The sequence below is a fragment of the Mus caroli genome, chromosome 15 (genome assembly GCF_900094665.2).
Source record: "Mus caroli chromosome 15, CAROLI_EIJ_v1.1, whole genome shotgun sequence".
Classification (NCBI taxonomy): domain Eukaryota; kingdom Metazoa; phylum Chordata; class Mammalia; order Rodentia; family Muridae; genus Mus; species Mus caroli.
In genome coordinates this window covers 62,908,238-62,914,670 of record NC_034584.1, presented here as the reverse complement: position 1 = coordinate 62,914,670, position 6,433 = coordinate 62,908,238, and positions in this window count along the sequence as shown.

The window sequence follows — 6,433 nt, the reverse complement described above, 5'->3', positions numbered from 1 at the left end:
TCTACTCCTCTTGGGTGAATTTGCTCCCTTTAGTTCTAGAGCTTCTAGGTGTGCTGTCAGTCTGCTAGTGTATGTGCTCTCTAGTTTCTTTTTGGAGACACTCAGGGCTATGAGTTTTCCTCTTAGGACTGCCTTCATTGTGTCCCATAAGTTTGGGTATGTTGTGGCTTCATTTTCATTAAACTATAAGAAGTCTTTAATTTCTTTCTTTATTTCATCCTTGACCAAGGAATCATTGAGTAGAGTGTTGTTCAGTTTCCACGTGAATGTTGGATTTCTATTATTTATGCTGTTATAGGAGATCAGCCTTAGTCAGTGGTGATCAGATAGGATGCATGGGATAATTTCAATATCTTTTTATCTGTTGAGTCCTGTTTTGTGACCAATTATATGGTCAATTTTGGAGGAGGTATCATGTGGCGCTGAGAAGAAGGTATATTCTTTTGTTGTAGGAAAAAATGTTCTGTAGATATCAATCAAATCCATTTGTTTCATAACTTCTGTCAGTGTCCATGTGTCTTTGTTTAGTTTCTGTTTCTAGGATGTGTCCATTGGTGAGAGTGGAATGTTGAAGTCTCCACCTATTATTGTGTGAGGTGCAATGTGTGCTTTGAGCTTTACTAAAGTTTCTTTAATAAATGTGGCTGCCCTTGTATTTGGAGCATAGATATTCAGAATTGAGACTTCATCTTGGTAGATTTTACCTTGATGACTATGAAGTGCCCCTCCTTGTCTTTTTTGATAACTTTGGTTTGTAAGTCAATTTTATTCGATATTAGAATGGCTACTCCAGCTTTTTTATTCAGACCATTTGCTTGGAAAATTGTTTTCCAGCCTTTCACTCTGAGGGAGTGTCTGTCCTTTTCCCTGAGGTNGGTTTCCTGTNAGCAACAAAATGTTGGGTCCTGTTTGTGTAGCCATTCTATTAGTCTATGTCTTTTTATTGGAGAATTGAGTCCATTGATGTTAAGAGAAATTAAAGAAAAGCAATTGTTGCTTCCTGTTATTTTTTGTTGTAAAAGTTGGGATTCTGTTCTTGTGGCTGTCTTCTTTTAGGTTTGTTGAAGGATTACTTTCTTGCTTCTTTCTAGGGCGTAGTTTCCTTCCTTGTATTGTTTTTTTTTTTTTCCTGTTATTATCCTTTGAAGGGCTGGATTCATGGAAAGATATTTTGTGAATTTGGTTTTGTCATGGAATACTTTGGTTTCTCCATCTATGGTAATTGAAAGTTTGGCTGGGTATAGTAGCCTGGGCTGGCATTTGTGTTCTCTTAGTGTCTGTATAAGATCTGTCCAGGCTCTTCTTGCCTTCATAGTCTCTGGTGAAAAGTCTGGTGTAATTCTAATAGGCCCGCCTTTATATGTTACTTGACCTGTTTCCCTTACTGATTTAATATTCTATCTTTATTTCATGCATTTGTTGTTCTGATTATTATGTGTCGGGAGGAATTTATTTTATGTTCCAGTCTATTTGGAGTTCTGTAGGCTTCTTGTATGTTCATGGGCATCTCTTTCTTTAGGTTTGGGAAGTTTTCTTCTATAATTTTTTTGAAGATATTTGATGGCCCTTTAAGTTGAAAATCTTCATTCTCATCAACTCCTATTATCAGTAGGTTTGGTCTTCTCATTGTGTCCTGNATTTCCTGGATGTTTTGAGTTAGGATCNTTTTGCATTTTGTATTTTCTTTGATTGTTGTGCCGATGTTCTCTATGGAATCTTCTGCACCTGAGATTCTCTTTTCCATCTCTTGTATTCTGTTGCTGATGCTTGCATCTATGGTTCCAGATTTCTTTCCTAGGGTTTCTATCTCCAGCGTTGTCTCATTTTGGGTTTTCTTTATTGTGTCTATGTCCCTTTTTAGGTCTTGTATGGTTTTGCTCAATTCCATCACCTGTTTGGTTGTGTTTTCCTGTATTTCTTTAAGGACTTCTACCTCTTTAACAGTGTTCTCCTGTATTTCTTTAAGTGAGCTATTAAAGTCCTTCTTGATGTCCTCTACCAGCATCAAGAGATATGATTTTAAATCTGAGTTTTGCTTTTCGGGTGTGTTGGGGTATCCAGGACTGGCTGAGGTAGGAATGCTCAGGTCTGTTGATAGTAAGTTGTCTTGTTTTCTGTTAGTAAGATTCTTATGTTTGCCTTTCGCCATCTGGTAATCTCTGGAGTTAGTTGTTATAGTTCTCTCTGGTTGGAGCTTGTTCCTCTGTGTAATTCTGTTAGCCTCTGTCAGCAGACCTGGGAGTCTAGCTCTCTCCTGAGTTTCAGTGATCAGAGTACTCTCTGCACGCAAGCTCTCCTCTTGCAGGAAAGGTACACAGATATCTGGCATTCGCACCTGCCTCCTGGCTAAGGATGAATGCCTGAAACCGTGCCTGCCCCAGAAGCTTGTCACTTCTGCCTGCCCCAAAAGCTGTGTCACTTCTTCCTGCCCCAGAAGCTGTGTGGCTTCTGTAGTCCGCACTCTCACCTGTGCAGACTAGTCACTGAGGGATATGGGACCCAAGATGGCTCCCCCAGGTCCCTTCTGATCTTTTCAATGTTGTGTTTAAGTATTGGTCTTAATGAATTGTTAGTGTCTGATTAAAAAAAAAAAGAGTTATCCATTGTAACTTCTCCTAATCCAAGTTTTAAGATATATAACAAGATTTGTCCCATTAAGAGAGTAAGGCAAGACATACCTAACAAAAAACAACTCTAGTCAGGCATCTAGTATATACCTATCATCCTAGCAGTCTGGTGGGTGATATAGGCAAACATTAGTTTAAAGGCAATCTAAATTACATAGTGAGTGTGAGACCAATATAGAGAGACCTAGACTTAAAGAACAAAGAAAAAAACCCAAAATACTCAGCTCTACTAAAATAAAGTAATTCCCTACATATCAGTAATAAATTATCTATTATAAAGAATACAAATTCTTTTCTCATTAGGCAGATTTCATCAAACACAGATTATGCATTTGTCACTTTAGAGAGTGCCTAAATATTGTGTATTCTTTTACTTTCCATTCATATGAGAATTTGTCCAGTAATAGACACCAGTCTAGTTATACTTGGTGTTCTCACATGTAGACACTATAGGACATCATAGGTCTGGCTGGATTCATGTGTCAAATAGGCCATCAACACCTTGTTAAACACATTCTTAGGTCTCAAACTCTGCCTGTCAGAGTTGATAACTTTATCCTTGAAGAGTACAAAACAATTGGTTCTTTATTGGTAGGACTTGGTTTCTTTGTGTGCTTCCTCAGTCCAGTTTACTATACAGTTCATATAGTTTACCTCCACAAAGTCAGAAACTTTATCTCTTATTTTAAGTCTATATATGCTCATTTTAATCCTTGTAACAGTTCTCAGGGTTAAGGACCATCACCCTTGCTTACAAACATATATGAAAACTGAGTTTATAATTTACCTGTAGCCTATCATGGTCAGAGCCAGTATCAACAGTTGGATTTCTCTGCATATACCTTCCAACACACATGCCTCGATCAGACCTGAAAGTCAGTTCTAGATTCTAGGCACATAAATAAGAAGAAAGAGAACTTGGTGGGGGGCGGGAGGGAAGTACTGAAAAACTAAAACCATGAACATGTATTAGGGAAATACTGAGGGCTCCTGCATGGCCCTCAGTATGTCCACATATGTGTGGACAGGGAGATACTTTGAAGAAAGGGGGCTTTGGGAGGGAAGAAAGAGTGTTTACAGGAGGAGAGACAAGAAGAGTTTGTTTTGACTTTCAGTTTTTGGTTTTGTGGATTTTGCTTTTCAAGAGAACAAGAGGAAGCACAAGTGTGAGAGTAAGGAGAAATGATGAGGAAAATGTGAAGCTCTGTAAGGTTGACAGGGAGGAGTTGGTGAGACGAACAGATATAATCAAAATATATTGCATAGAAATTGTTCAATTAAAAAAATAGAAGGTAATAGCATTCGTGTGACTTGAAATCAGATTGAGGGAGATGGAAAGGGACATGGAGAAAGGTCAGGGAGGACAGTAGAGTGCAGCTGGGAGGAAGATGAATAAGAGAGAGAAAATTATGACACCTATGTATGAAGATGTACTAACAGCTTCATCATCTGCATGCTAACTGGAAAACTGTAGCTCAAGGTTGATAAAATGGCTCAGCAGATGAAAATACACACGACCAAGACTGACAACGTGAGGTAAACCCCAGTTCTCAAATGGTGGAAGGTAAGGACCGAATCCCACACACCTATACATGCATATGCGTACACACACACACACACACACACACACACACACACACACACACAGGCGCGCGCACACGCGCATGCACATGGACATACACAAACACACACACAGAAAAAATGTAATTTTTCAAAATTATACCTACATAATTTAAAAAAGAAAATAGCAATGTATTCAACCTTGTGGTTCCATTCTCCTTGAAGTTGTTCAACAAAAGCAATTTTTCTTTTGAGTACCAGACTCAGTTTTCTAGAGGTGAACCTAGGAAAGTGTACACACTTTGCAGTGCTCTCTTAAAATTACCCATAACTCCTTCACACTCACCATGACTGGGACTACTGAGGTCCTACTGCATTATTGCTCTGAACACTTAAAAAATCTACCTCTCTCTATTTACCATGAATGACTTGAGTGTGGCTTTGCATTTGGATTACCTCCATAAAGTCTATTCTTGGTAGGATGCTCCATCTGTGTCAGGTGCTCATCATACTGTCTGTAAGTGAGGTACTGAATCTGTGGCATGATTAAAATAAGCCATTTCTCACTTCTATCCAAAAACTCAGAAGGCTTTGAGACAGCTGCCTTATCATTTGGCAGTAAACTCTCATCAGAAACACACAGCAGGGCACCTATATGGCAGATAAAGTTTTACTGAGCCCAGAATGATTTGGAGTGCATGTCTGAATTGGACTTTTCTGGGAATGGCATCCCACTGAAAGCGAAAGAGAGGCCCTATTGCCAGATTGGGGGAATCAAAGAAATCTGAGTTACTGCCACTAATTGAGCTGTCCTAAATTATAGCTATCCTTCATGCTAGAGCACTGGGAATGGAGGAGGCAAGAGTGAGGGTTTTATTTTTAACAACTACACTTTCCACAAGAAGTGTGGCCCCTATTTACAACAACAAATGGAATTTGTTCCAAGGAGATGGGGCTGGATTATTATGCTCAAATAATTGGGTCCTTAGTTCCTGGAGTTGGGAAAAGGAGTGCTCTGTGCAGCACAGGGGTGGGGAAAGTACCATTCATTCTGAGGTTTTTCATCATTTAAGATGATAATTAGTGCGAGATAATGTGCCTGTGTAGCCAATTTCGACTCTGATTATTTGCTTGAATGTGGTAATTGTGTGGTTTTGTTTTGCTCTCCCTTCAACACACTTCCTAAAGTCCTTGTGATGTTTTAGGGGGTTGGGGGGACTCATTATTATCTCTCAAAGTAACTATAGAAATATATAATTAGATATTATTCAGGGAAGAGGAACTTAGGTTGCAGGAAGACTTTATGTAGTACATTGCAGTTAACTATGCAAGGACTTGTTCTTATTGCCAGTGGAGCAGAATTTTCCCATCGACTTTATAATTCCATCTTGGGGGACTGCATACCACCTGTTCTCTGGCCCTAGCTCTAGCCTTTGCTGAAACTGATCTCACATCACTAAAGGCTGTGGGCAGGAAGCCATGATGTGTTGTGTCCTGTGGACTTCATTTCTTTATTGCTGATCCCTGCTAAGTGTCTTCTCACCAATAGAAAGGATACCAAGCACAGAGGGAGGGGGGAGTAGTGTAAGAGGTAAAATATGGATATGTATTCATATGAATGGTATATAATAAACCTAAAAGATAGAGACCATGATCTTGTCTTCAGATGAAATCTCAAAGATCCAGGTGACTCTGTATTTTCACTAATGGATCATATGATGTCATTTGTTTGGCCACCAGAGATGAACTGATCCAGGTATTGGGAATTAGGCACTGCATAAACGTGAACGGAAAGGAAATCAGAGGAACCACACCACTAGAAGATGCTACAGTCTCTGTCCCAAACATAGATAAGCATGCTAATATTATCTCCAAAGCTTAGTGCCATCTATAAAGATGAGACCTGGACAAGGCTGCAGGTCACCTCCTTCAGTGTAGACATGACAGAGAATACCATCAGTGTCCTTCCCATCTCTCACCTGGTCAGGGTGATAGCAATGCCACTCTTCTTTTAACTCTTTCCCATGTATCACCCACTTTCAACTTCTTGAAAGTCCAGTATGCATCAATATCTTTCTATTTATTTACTTTACAATCTTTTTTTTTAATTAGGTAATTTCCTCAATTACATTTCCAATGCTATCCAAAAAGTCCCCAATACACTCCCCCCCACCAGTCCTCCACCCACCCACCCCCACCCCTTGGCCCTGGCATTCCCCTGTACTGGGGCATATAAGTTGGCAAGT